Here is a 14,441-nt window from a genome sequence, read left to right as displayed (position 1 = left end):
ATGCCAAATACCTAGATATTTATATTCTGTCCCTTTTTCAATATTGCAACCATTCAATATGGATTCTGTAGGTGTAGACCAAGGGTGCCCACACTTTTTCGGCTTACGAGCTACTTTTAAAATGACCAGGTCAAAATGATCTACCTACATTAAAACATATATTTATTTATATATATATATACTGAGTATACTTTATATATACAATATATGTTGGTGTACACTGCATAACTGCAACTAATGTAACCCGGAGAAGAGCTCTGAGACTGGCCGCCCTGTATGTCAAACAAGTCGCAAACGCCATAGGGAGGATACATACATTCATTCGTTTTCTAAAGCACTTAGTCCTAATTAGGAATGATAGGTGATAGACTAAAATCTTTTTTTTTTTTTTTATGTCACGCAATCTACCCGCACTACCTTCGCGATCGACCGGTAGATCGCGATCGACGTATTGGGCACCCCTGGTGTAGACTATTACAATCAATATCTTGCGCTTTAGCAAAAAGCATGAACTTTGATATACTTGCATTGAGTGCTAGTTTAAGGTTGACAAGTGCACCTTGAAGACCAGTAAAAGAAAGCTAGAAAGCTAACAGCAAGTTGTACAGAGTCAGCAATAAAATGTACAGAATAGTGTCATCCACATAGAGATTGACATTATAGTCAGTTAATGAAGAGACAGTATTGTTGATATAAATTGGAACCCCCTTTTGTTGCTGGCAAAAACCAAGATTGGACATTTCCAGCTTTAACACAGTGAAATCTTTCATAAAGGTAATTCTGAAACGATCTATTAGCAATTCAATCAAACCCAATATCACATTCACACACTGATTAATCAGCAAATTATCAACTGTATCAAATGCCTTGAAAAGTCAATGAAAACAGCAGCTTCCTTTTGTCAAAACAAAAATCAATAGAGTTTACAACTAATGTAACAGCAGAGATGGTACCATGCATTGGTCTGAAACCAGACTGGTAAAGACTCAAAACAGGAAAGTTCAAAAGAAATAGTTTAAGTTGGTTTTTCACCACTGATTCACAGCTTTTTGCCAGATAGGGAAGTTTGGCTGTAGACTGATAATTATTGAGATAGCTGTTGTCTCCTCCTTTGCACATTGAAATCACATGAGCAGATTTGCAAATACTGGGCATTATATTATTGAAATGGAAAGATTAAATATTTATGTTATTTGCTGAGTGGTAAATGAAGGGGAAAATTTTAAAAAGAACGGACTGAGTTTATTTGCTCCAGTTGATTTCCTGGGATCAGTGGTTTGTAGTGCATTGGCTACATCACCAGAGAAATAGGTTGTAATGTGTGTAATGTGTGAGAAGCATGGTTTACAGGATACAGTAAGCACTATTAATAGGTGTGGGTCCTGTATACATATAAATAAATGACTAGCAGCAATAAAATGCTCATTAAAAGCTACACAGATCTCTTTCTGGTCGGATAACACACAATTTTTACATTTGACCTATGCAGGTAAAGAATGTGTGGTTTTATTTTTCAAATATTTTTTTTTCAAAATGTGGCCCGATTTCAATATGAGCGGCTATTTCTAAATAATGATTTGATTTGGTTTTGCTTACAGAGAGAGCAGGCTCTGTTTCTTCCTTTAACAGAGTTTAAACCTGTCTTTTATTCTGAGCTCTTTGAAAGGTACCTGTATATCCACAATTGCAAGGAAGTTCTTTGAGAAATAGTCTAAAATGAATATGGTAAATAGACTGTACTTGTATAGTGTCTCTCAAAGCCATTCATCCATTCGCACACTGATGGGAGGTTGCCAATCCTACCATCAGGAGGAAACTTATCATTTGTACACTGCTACTCACACACAGAAGTTATGATTCAGGAGCATTTCGGGGTCTAGTGTCTTACCCAAGGACATTTCAACATGCGTACTTGAGGAGCCTGGGATCGAAATGGTGGATAATCTGCTCTACCTCTGAGCCACAGCCGCTTACTATGATAAAGATCAGTTATAAATGCTTGTTCATTAAGGGTTTTGACAGCAATTCTAGATAATGTTGTCTTGAAATATGCTTCCCTAACGCTTTGGCTTCAGTGAACATGTAACATATCTGGATTGTTTGCCAAGTAAATGTCCCACCTACTGGCAACACCTGCAGCACAAATATGACATTAGGTTTTGTCACAGGTAAAATAGATAAATTTTTTTTGGGATTGAGTTTTTGGACCCAGCACAGCGCTGTGAAACTTTCCCACCAAGTTTGTATCACATGGGTAAGTTACCTTCTACAGACTGCAGTATGAAGTTCTTAGGTAACCGTCAGCTGGTGAAGTAGAATATAATAATATCCTGTATATCATTAGATTAAATTTTTAAAAACTCTTTATGACTCATTTTAGTGTAAAAGGGCCATGCACACCTTGTGTAAAAAATATAAATAGAAGACTGGCCTATTTTTTCTTTGTAGAATGGATCACACCTGGTGTAGCCACTGTCATTGAGTATACTGAAAGTGTAGTGTTGAGGCAGCCGCTGTTTGTAGAATGTAGCCGGTCTGTAGCACAATAATGGGGCGGTAATCACTTATTCCAAGATCAGAAACAGCAGTTGCAACAATTTTATTACTCCTGTTGATTAAGATAAGATCTATTAATGTGGATCTATTTTGAGTTTTTGGATTGGGCCTTGTTGGGTCAGTAATCAGTTCTGAAATGTTCAAATTACTGCACATTTTCTCATGGTGTTCAGAAGCATTGGATAACCCTAAACCTTTTCTGGATTTATAAGTATGAGGATTGTTGGATTGGCAGAGTGAGGTGATGGAAGACAGTAGACTGAAGGGGAATTTTGTCATGGCAGATTGCTTTGAATGTCAGCCATTATTTTTATCAGGAAGTAATTCTGACAGATAAGTAGCAACGCTGTTTAATTCAGGGGACTTATTTAAAACCAGGTTGACGCTGTGCACAGTAATCAGTCATCCTCGAGTCGACTGCATTGGCGCATGGAGACTAGTTGATTTCAGTGTTAGGTCCATATCACAGGCTAGGACCCATTTGCCTTTTTTAATAAGCCAACCATCGTGAGCAAATAAATCCCGTCTGTTCCAAATATGGAACAGTGACATTATATTCTTGTTCACAGAAATCACGTACACAGCTTAAACAAATTGTTTTTTAGCTCAAACACAAGCAGAATCAGTAGATTTACATTATAATGTCACTTACTGCCTTCTATTTATAGCAAAGTAAATGGCCCTCAATTATTAAGTGGCATGCCATTGCAGCATGTATAATGTGACGAAACTGAAGATTCAACATGACAGGAGAAGCTTCTCTAGGTGTTTTAGTTTAGAAAAATATTCTCCACATTTCCAGATATCTAGAACACAACATGTGCCTGTGGGGAGAGCATCAGTACTCAATATGGACGTTAATAAGAAGAACTGAACCGCAGTGACAGCACTCTGAAAACTCTCTTCATTTTTCCAGATTTATTTATTTATTAATAGTGAAGGTCAGTTCACCATTGCAGTTACTGCTTGAGTGACAGAATTCAAATCATCACCATAGTGTTTTCACCTACTAAAATGTTCTGGTTTATTTTCAGGACATTTTGAAGAAAGACTGGGTAGATAGTAAGCAGCAAAAGGAGCAGCAAAAAAGCATTTTCCATACAAAATAAAAAGAAAAAGCTGTTAGGTGACCTCTTGGAAGTGGGACTGCAATTACAGTGGGGCAAAAAAAGTAGTTAGTCAGCCACCAATTGTGCAAGCTCTCCCACTTAAAAAGATGAGAGAGGCCTGTAATTTTCATCATAGGTACACTTCAACTATGTGAGACAAAATGAGAAAAAAAAATCCAGAAAATCACATTGTCTGATTTTTAAAGAATTTATTTGCAAATTATGGTGGAAAATAAGTATTTGGTCAATAACAAAAGTTCATCTCAATACTTTGTTATATACCCTTTGTTGGCAATGACAGAGGTCAAACATTTTCTGTAAGTCTTCACAAGGTTTTCACACACTGTTGCTGGTATTTTGGCCCATTCCTCCATGCAGATCTCCTCTAGAGCAGTTTTGGGGCTGTCGCTGGGCAACACGGACTTTCAACTCCCTCCAAAGATTTGCTATGGGGTTGAGATCTGGAGACTGGCTAGGCCACTCCAGGACCTTGAAATGCTTCTTACGAAGCCACTCCTTCGTTGCCCGGGTGTGTTTGGGATCATTGTCATGCTAAAAGACCCAGCCACGTTTCATCTTCAATGCCCTTGCTGATGGAAGGAGGTTTTCACTCAAAATCTCATGATACATGGCCTCATTCATTCTTTCCTTTACACGGATCAGTCGTCCTGGTCCCTTTGCAGAAAAACAGTCCCAAAGCATGATGTTTCCACCCCCATGCTTCACAGTAGGTATGGTGTTCTTTGGATGCAACTCAGCATTCTTTCTCCTCCAAACACGACAAGTTGAGTTTTTACCAAAAAGTTCTATTTTGGTTTCATCTGACATTCTCCCAATCCTCTTCTGGATCATCCAAATGCTCTCTAGCAAACTTCAGATGGGCCTGCACATGTACTGGCTTAAGCAGGGGGACATGTCTGGCACTGCAGGATTTGAGTCCCTGGCGGCGTAGTGTGTTACTGATGGTAGCCTTTGTTACTTTGGTCCCAGCTCTCTGCAGGTCATTCACTAGGTCCCCCCGTGTGGTTCTGGGATTTTTGCTCACCGTTCTTGTGATCATTTTGACCCCACGGGGTGAGATCTTGCGTGGAGCCCCAGATCGAGGGAGATTATCAGTGGTCTTGTATGTCTTCCATTTTCTAATAATTGCTCCCACAGTTGATTTCTTCACACCAAGCTGCTTACCTATTGCAGATTCAGTCTTCTCAGCCAGGTCTACAATTTTGTTTCTGGTGTCCTTTGACAGCTCTTTGGTCTTGGCCATAGTGGAGTTTGGAGTGTGACTGTTTGAGGTTGTGGACAGGTGTCTTTTATACTGACAACGAGTTCAAACAAGTGCCATTAATACAGGTAACGAGTGGAGGACAGAGGAGCCTCTTAAAGAAGAAGTTACAGGTCTGTGAGAGCCAGAAATCTTGCTTGTTTGTAGGTGACCAAATACTTATTTTACCGAGGAATTTACCAATTAATTCATTAAAAATCCTACAATGTGATTTCCTGGATTCTTTCCCCCCATTCTGTTTCTCATAGTTGAAGTGTACCTATGATGAAAATTACAGGCCTCTCTCATCTTTTTAAGTGGGAGAACTTGCACAATTGGTGGCTGACTAAATACTTTTTTGCCCCACTGTAACTGTAGAGAAGCCAGATTCCTCCCCTGTCGGTGGACCACCTTGGGACCTTATTTCAGAAAAAATATTTACAGTAATCGAAGGCAGCAGACAGATAATTATTTGATTCTGTTTGAATTACACCATGAATAACACATATAAAATTTGTCAGTATAAAAGATCATTTGCAAGTCAAAACTGCCACAGTTTGTCGTGAAATGTTGACTTATAAGACTGTGAAAATTAGAAAACTACACACCCAAAAGTAGCATAAGTGGCTGCCCAGCACGGCTAAATCTACGATGTTTGTGTGTTTCGCATGCAGACGTAGTCTCATAGGCAGGTAGACTAGTCTGATCGTTTTTTGGCATCCCGGCTGATGAAAGGACCAGGAGTTGTTGGATTAGAAAAATCAGGTAAGATAACATTTCATTTGTGTGTGGAACATAACTGAGTTTCCTGGCTAGCAGGCAGGTGAAGTATATTGATTGAGATGAGAGGTTGAAGTTCACTGAGTGGTTTCACACAAAACTAAATGGTACTTTACCATCTTTACAGCAAACTGTGTCTTTCTTGACTTGCAAAATTATCTTTTAAATGGGCAAACATTATATGTAATATTAACGGCACAATTCTAACAGGATCAAAAATAATTTTTCTCTCACCGTAGACCAGGATGGGGAGGGACTTTGCCTCTTTATTATATTCATTGTGGGTTTATATGTCGATATTTTTTCTATGAAGTGAATAGCTGTTTAGTCTAATATCACAACAGTGAAAAATGTCCATTAGTTCTAAGAGCCCAAAGTAACATCTGAAACTATAGATATTTACCTTAGAATCGTAAACCACAGAAAAGCAGCAAATATGCTCTGCTTTGAAGTACAGTGCTACTACTAAGAAGACAAAATTTGTCATTCAATTTATCGTTTATCAAGACACTCGGGCCCAGAATTCTTTTGAAAATTTTGTTAAACAGGAACGAATTTACATATTAACGTCTGTTTACAGGTCCTGAGAGAACTACTGCGCATGTTTAAAAAGTTGCATAAAGCCTTTTGTGGCTCGAGAGGGAGCTTTGCGAAGTCTGATAAATTCCCTCAAAGGTCAGCATCAGCAGGGACTGAAGACTACAAGTTTAAAAGTGAATGAACACAATACGCTAGACTGAACTGTTGGTGGTCAAGTTGCATTATGGGTAATGTAGCCGCCAGGTTTTGAGAAGGAAAGAAGAATGTATGAAATATAAACTGTCTACCGTGAATCTTCATTTTTCTTATTGTAACACGCTATTGTACGATGGATAATACATCAGAAAAGTGTTTGAATCGGTTACATGCAGAATATTACTTGTCTCATACTGCATGTAAAGTCATATACATAGTTCAAAGCATGCCCATGAAATTACATGGCACTCACACACAGTTTCCACCTCCCACCCTCTTTTGAAACATGATTTTTTTGCCAGGAGCTAATCATGCCCACCACTGTAACGGCACACACACAAGCATGACAGCAAAAGGTATCGCAACAATGCCCTAGCCAAGCTTTGTATATTATTATGTCCACCCAGGTGTGTGTGTGTGTGTGTGTGTGTGTGTGTGTATATATGTGTGTGTGTTTGTGTGTGTAAGAGAGAGATTAAACGAACGCTGAGACTTTGTGATATCAGCTTATGGTTCCACAGAGAGTTTAAGTTCACAGTGAAAGAAGGAGAGAAAAAAGCATAGAGAAAAAAGAGAGAAGTGATGATAAAGGCAAGCTCAAGGCAGAATGGAGAGCAGGAGTAGAAGAGATAGATAAGGGGAGAGTGGGAGAGTGGTAAGAAAAAAGATAGATAAAATGAAACGGGGTGGGGGTGGGGATGGATGTGAGGGGAGATGAAGACAGGAGGGAATAAGGAAGAGATGAGTTCTTGCATTGTTCCCCTTTGTTGGTTGCTTATTTAACTTTGGGGATGCTAGTTGTAACATTTGTGTGTGTGAGTGAAAGCTGCTGCTGCTCGTCACTATGTCCTTAAGTATATATTATTGTGTGTAATTGTGTGCTTATATATTTACCTCATGTTGTACTGTCTGGCACTATGTCTGTGTGTTCTATGTTTACTTGTGTCTGTGTTTCTCAATCAGTGTAGTAGATCAGTATATACAGTGGGGGTTGCCTGTCAGGTCCTATCATTGCCTTACCTGTAACTGTATCTGTCAACATGAGCTCTGTGTGACTGACTATCTTTCTGACTCACTGACTGACTAACTGCGTGTGTGGGAGTATGTGCGAGCCTCTCTGCCTTGCATTCGTGTGTGCGTGGATGCTACCCAGCATGAGGTATGAAGACTGGCTCTCTCCTTCCAGACAAAATGTAAAGTCCCAAGAATAATTCAACACGCGTCTGCTCCACTGCTTAAACACTCACAACAGGGCTTGATTACCTCTCAGCAGGAAGGAGAGAGAGGTGAGACAGCAACAACAGAGGGAAAGCAAAGGACGGATAACAAAGCAGGCAGAGGAATATGTGAAGCAGAGCGCTGCTGTGGAAAAGAGCAAGAAATGAAAATGAAACTCGACAGGAGAGAGGCAGAGAGGTTGAGAGACAGGTCCAATCTCAAAGCCAACACTTTGATCTTGATTTGTACGGGCTTGCCACCAGATGTGGGATTTTAAGAGTGCCTGACTCACAGGTTGCCAAATAGTCCAGAGGACCTGCTGTCAGCCCTCTATGCAGAGTGTCCGTCGATGATCCCGCAGCCACTTAGCCAGCAGCATCCCAGTACCGTAACCTAGCAACACCCGCAGCACATGGCACACTACTGCTGCTGTTTAGCAAGAGTCGCATGCAATTTAGGGATGTTGACAAATGACAGCTGGAAAATTTCAAGCAGGCCCGGCCTAAATTCACATAGTAACTAGAACTTAAAGGCAGTTAAATTAGCAATCTGTCAACTTGGGGGCATATGAGCCACCTTAATTAGGAGGTCTTGATTAAGAGTGGAACGATTTAAATCTGTCTGTTTGTGTGTACATAGAATTAGTGTGTTGCTCACTTGCGAGCGAGCTGCATGCTGTAAGATGCATATGCACATCTTTAGGTGTTCTCTTTTGTGTATTTTGTGGTTGCCAGAGAGGGGAGCCTGGGCCAAATGTGTTGTCCAGGCAACCCAGCACCCCAGAGCTCACCTGTGTACCGATAAACACAGCTGTACCGCTGCTAACCTGTCCCTCAGCCGGCCCTCGCTCCCCTGCCAAACACACAGAGATACAACATTGTGACACAGTGGGGAGGGAAGGTGCCGTGCCATGTCTAAAGAGACTGAGAGAGGAAGATTGGGAACATGAGGACAGACCCACAATCACTATTCGCATCCAGTAAAGGCAGCACTCTGCTTTAGTAACATCAATACAGAGACTTACAGACGACCTTTAAGTTGTACTTCAGTGATCAATTGATATATAACCATCACAGGACTACAAATACACTGCAAAATTAGAAATGTAAGGCATTAAGTACTCCAAGCTGTCAACTGTGCAGCTTAATAGTTTTACATGAACGTAATACAGACACATTAAGTGTCTGCCAGTTGCAGTTTTGGCAATCATACAGGTTAGGAAAAAAACAAAAGCCTTTGGCAGTCAATTTTAATTGGACATTTGACGTCCGACCTTGTTTACTGACCAACTCTCAGGTTTAACTTTGACTTGTCATGCATAGGCATGCGCACTCTTGGTTTTCTCCTGCAGTGAGAGATTATTACATTCATTACAAGCTTTACCTCCAAACAAAGTGGTAGCTGCTTTGGCTAAACTGTTCACCTGCTTTCAACCCATCTGACAGCTCGTGTCTGTCGCCCTGTTTTTAGCCCTGTTGCTGTGTTCCCAGATCTCGGTAATTGCTCTGGTGAATACGTGTTCTCATAACCACTAGAGCCAATAGCCAGAGTTTCCCTTTAAGATTAGTTCAAGTACTTTAAACCTGCAATAACTGATGTTTTGGCCACTTGGAAGCAGCAGAAACAAGCTGTGAACACACTGGCATATCATATCATGAGCTTTGAAGTTGATAGGGTGAACTTAATAGCAAACAGTTGCCTATTTACACATCAAGCAGTTACACAGCAACATTATCATTCATTTGGAGTCGTGTTTCTGGCCACCTGGTGAATGTCCAGTATTCATTCTCTTAGCTCTGTTTTTGGTCTCTACCAACTCCTGAGGGAAATATCCAGCTCTTTAGCAGCCAAATGCTCCACTATGTTCACCAGCTAGTTGCCAACTCTGTCTGCCATTTGCTCCTGGTTAAGTAGTGTAAAATGGGCATTTTAGAGCCTTGATAAGCTAGTGAGAGTAACCTTTTTCACATTATGTGATGCATTGTAACAATAAAAAATAAAAATATTAATTTAAGCAGCTTTACGATCAAATAAAGCACTGCAGTCGAGAAAATATTTAACAGATATGAACCTGCAACACCATTATTCCTCAAACAGTACAGCTTCATACTCACATTTTCTCAGTAAAAACCCCAAATAACAAATTTCAAAATGATTAAGTGTTAAGTGAGAAAAGCTTTTCAGCATACAGTACTTGCACACATTGATTTGTGCCAAATACTTTCTCCTGGATTTAGGCGAAAGTGAAAGAAACTGTTTTGGGATAGTGGGAGCAACACAGTTGGAGGTGGAAAAGGATAGAGGGAAAACAAGATGGAGATGGAAAGGCCCCGATAGAAAAAGTGCTGATGGAAATAGAGAGGTACAAAGCAAGAGAGATATCACTCTGTCAAAAACTGGCTGTTATGCTCCCTTTCTTCCCGTCTGCCTCCCATCTCCCAGTTTCTGTTCCCTCGGTGGCCAATTACCGCTAATTAAAATCCTCACTGCAACTCTCCCGGACTCCCCCTCTTCTTCTCCTCCTAGACCTCCATCTCTCTGCTTCGCCTGTCACCCTGTCACACTCTCTCTTTCCGTTTCTCCTTCTTTGAAGATGTTTTTTCTGCCTGTCGTTATCAACAACTTAAATACCTCGTTTATTCCTCCTGTTCTTCTTATCCTCTTCCTCACCTTTACACCTCTTCGCCCCCTCTTTTTTCTCTTCCTCACTCCTACATTTGGTCTACCACCCCCCTCCCCCCTTCTTCTTCATCTTTCTCCCTTGTATCTCGCTCCCATCCTCTTCCCGCCTTCCCTCTCCCTCTCCATCTCACCTCCTCCCCCTCTGTTCCTATCATCAGCAGTAAGGTTTCTTTAGTAGTGCCAAGAGACTTGACAAGGCTCTGGGCTAAAGACTGTAGCACTCAGACTGTGATACCTTGCTAGTTGGGTATTTTTTTTCTCCCCTTTTTTTTCCTTTTTGACAAGGTTGTCGACATCTTTGCTTCTTCCTGCCTCGACGTCAGCAGTGCGATCCTTCAAGGTGTTAAAAAGCCGCGTCAAAGCTGCTGCTGCTGATGAGGAGGAGCGTGATGATGATGATCACAGCAGCAGCAGCTATGGTGTTACTTCATTCAGTTAATTTATTCGCCTTGAAGTAGAAAAAAGGGTATAAAAAAACCTCCAGTGTTGCATGGCTCAGGGAAAGAGAGTTTGAGAGCAGGAGTAAGAGGGAGTAAAGAATGTCTTTGCTGCTGTTCTCTGATGAAGAGAATTATGTCCGCTCCTTTTAGCTTCGGCAGCTTGTTCCCCCCTCCTCCGTCTACTCTTGTCCTCCTGTTTAGAATAACTGCCCCTCTGTCTTGTTCAGAGAAAGGTGGAAAGAGATAGGCAGAGCCGTAGGGGCCTTTACAAGGGCCGAGCCTTCCTTCTGTGCCAAAGCCCGGGCCTGGATTTAAGAGCTGTGTCCGCTTGGCTGAGCACAAACTGAGGCCAAGCACACAAAGGACCAACTAGCCTTTTTCCTGCCTCATGCTTTAAAGGCAGATAAAGAAAGGCGAGGGACAGATGGAGGTATGAGAAGAGAGAAAGAGAGAAAAGGGGAGGGTAGGGGATGGACGGATGGACGGCCGTTGAGTATGAAAAGCAGGAGCAGCGACTCGTGGCCTCCCAGGTAAGAATGGTGAGAGGCCTAAGGGGAGGAGGAGGGGAGGGAGGGAGGAGAAGAGGAGGAAGGGCAGACAGAGCCAAAAAGAGGGCTCTAATGACAATAAGCAGGAAAAAAAAGCTGGAATGGCAGACAAAAGGAAAAGCTGGGGCGGGTGTCACCGGATGGCACTCCGTCAAGTTCTCTTAAGGCTCCTGCCAGTGTGACGCCCACTTATGAGAGAGAGCAGGCCCACACACACACACACACACACACACACTGTCTCTCTGCCTCTTTGCAGGGTGAATGTGTTTGTGTGTGTCAGGCAAATCAGTGTGATGAATTTAGTTTTGAGCTGCACTCAAGTACAATTTTACTTTGCATCCTTCCTGTGCTGTTATTTTTATCTTCACGTTTTTTCCTTTCATTATGTTGTTCTCCCTGTTTACTATTATTGGTTTTACAAGATTATACAGTTTGACAAACAAGTGCAGCAGCATGTTTTACAAAAGTGTCTTAATGCCATCTGTAAGAAACAAGCGTTTGTGTTATTATTAGGTCCAAATGAGTTGTGTTTTTACACATTGATGAAAGAAGCTTCTTAGCATCATATTCTAATCATTGTGACAAGCACTAAAATATTCTCAGCTAGAAAACAGGATAAAACCACAGAGGACATTATGAGGAGAGGGGGCTGTCTAAGAGAGGGCAACAGGCATAAAAGGAAAAGATTTGATAAGAGTAAAGAAAGAAAGATGACACTCTTGCACACTCTCCTTTTTAAATTGTATTTTTTCAGATACTTATATTACATTTTTATGCAAAGATTTTAATCAGGTTGGCTTCAGAGTAATGGGAGTGGTGGATCCACATGGGCCAATTTTATTGCACCAAATCAAAATTCACTTACAAGACTATGGCAGAAAATAATTAAGTACATTAAATACTGTGCTTACAATACAATTTTGAGGTATTTATAATTTACTTTAGTATTTCAATTTCTGCTACACTGTACTAAGTTATATAACACTACATTCAGGGAGATATCTTGGACTTTTTTTTACTCCAGTATGTTTATCTGACAGCTGTTGTTACTAGCTACTTTAAAGATCAAGATTATATTTATAAATAAAAATAGAAAATCTTATTATTGTGTGTGTAAGCTCTGCCTCAACCCGCTGCAAGGTTAAAATGCTGTTTTGATATCATTGCAACAGTGATAATAATACAATTATATATAATTATATGTTATAATTAACGTATCTATATGTTAAAATATAAGATATTTAGTTTTGATAGTGAGTACTTTAATTACATTTTGATGATAAAACTTTTACTTAAGTAAAACCTTGTGAGTATTTTTAAATTGCATTATTGTTGTTTTTACCAAAGCAAAAAATCTGAGTACTAGTTCCAACTCTGATAGCACATGTTGAGATAAATATGCATTTAAATTTAATATAATAATTTTTATATACTATATATGTCTGTCCAGTATAAACAAACAGAAAGGCATGATGATATCAGAGATGCTGCTTGTGCATTTAATTATACAACATTACAGAGGCAGAGGAGGCACTTGAAGCATCATACAGAAACAGTGCAATCTAATTAGTGTAACTTGCTGCGCTGCACAGGGTGATTCCTTTGTTGGATGAAAAGTCAGAAATCAATACGGTCCAAACTTGGTTGGAAGTTTAAAGAACTGTTGCCTTAAACAAGTCTTTGAGCATGTGAAGAGGAGGGAAGAAAAGGAGAAAGAAGTGGACATCCGGTTTGAAAACTGTGCACTTGCGTGACATTAGGCTACAGTCGAATCATTGCTCAGACTCTATGGAAACATGATCTGCAGGGTAAAAATCAAAAGACCTCACATCTGTTTAACAATATGTCATAGTTCCCTCATCTGTGTGGAAGATCGACCTTTTCAGACCCACAGAAGCAAAAACACAATACAACGTCACTCAGTTGCACAATCACGCAGTAATGACGGCCATAAATAAATTCATATTGCATTCTAATGTTCATCTGCAGGCAGTTTTAAATGTCTTTTTCACATATCATATACCAACATGGGAAACATTCAACATACGCGCATGTTCATGTAATGATAAATTCAAAATTTTTAACCCCCAGCAGGATGATGGAATGGGTCTATTACATGCTTATTTTTGCATTGTATGCAGCCACCACAATGATAGCTGCTGTTAGGTAGACAAGATAAAACTGCTTGTCGGAAAAAATGCTTGTTCCTGTTATGTGCAAAATCAGCATGAGCGAGCTGGTCTGTTAAGTTTCTCCCTCATTAATCAACAAACAGAGCCAGAGACTGAAAAGCACTACAGGAAAAGGCCAGAGCACCGACTTTGAAACCTGTATCTGACGAGATAGATGCAATCTGATTGGTCCACGTGGGCCCAATTTATATAAGATGATTTCCCATTACTCTGTTGAAGATATTTATATCATAACATTACACCTGTTTTAACTGGAAGTGAAAGGTACAGTACAAGGTTTTCTTCTTCCCAATGGTGGAACACCTGCACTTTCTTGTAGGCTCCTGTACCTGAAATAGTAATGTGTGGAGACATTTCATTATATTTGATTTCCAAAATACAGCATATTTTTCAAGGACATAACTTTGTTTGGGTTTTTATCCTCACCTATTATATCCTATTATTAATCCCAGGTGTTGGAGTTGTCATAGTTAGGGCCCAGGTACCACACCCCCAACACCATTTTAGAAACAGAAGAACAAGCGAACACAGACATCTCTTTACAGTTACAGTTGAGTTAAAAGTACAGAAAGTACACATCAAGTGTGGCAAATTAGAGGAAACATGACAAAATCAGTTCTTCATTAGGGCAAAGGGCAACACTGTGTTAACAGTGTGAATCCAACATTCCTCTCTGCGGAGCAGTGGGCTGATGATGATGTCTCCACCTCTAGGAGAGGGTGAAACTTTTTCTATTCCCCAGAGCTTTAATGGCGCTGCAGATTCATGGTTAGTCTGTGCATAATGTCAAGTAGAGCTTAATCCATGTTTTTGTGTATGTGTTGCAGTCTTCTGTTCAGATATGCAAATCTTTAAATCTCTTTGTTTGTCCAACATAAACCAGACCACCGAGATATCTCAACATATAGACATATGTGCTA

At 40.3% G+C, this 14,441-nt stretch overlaps 1 protein-coding gene across 9 annotated transcripts in view; it reads left to right on the top strand.

Annotated features, from left to right (window-relative positions):
- Positions 1-14,441, top strand: part of macrod1 (mono-ADP ribosylhydrolase 1) — a 114,212-nt gene that overhangs the window by 74,703 nt on the left and 25,068 nt on the right. The window lies entirely within an intron of this gene.

This window comes from Pempheris klunzingeri, chromosome 9 (assembly GCF_042242105.1).
Source record: "Pempheris klunzingeri isolate RE-2024b chromosome 9, fPemKlu1.hap1, whole genome shotgun sequence".
In the NCBI taxonomy this organism is placed as follows: domain Eukaryota; kingdom Metazoa; phylum Chordata; class Actinopteri; order Acropomatiformes; family Pempheridae; genus Pempheris; species Pempheris klunzingeri.
Note: the sequence above shows the minus strand (reverse complement) of the source record. Positions and strands in the feature narration are given on the sequence as shown.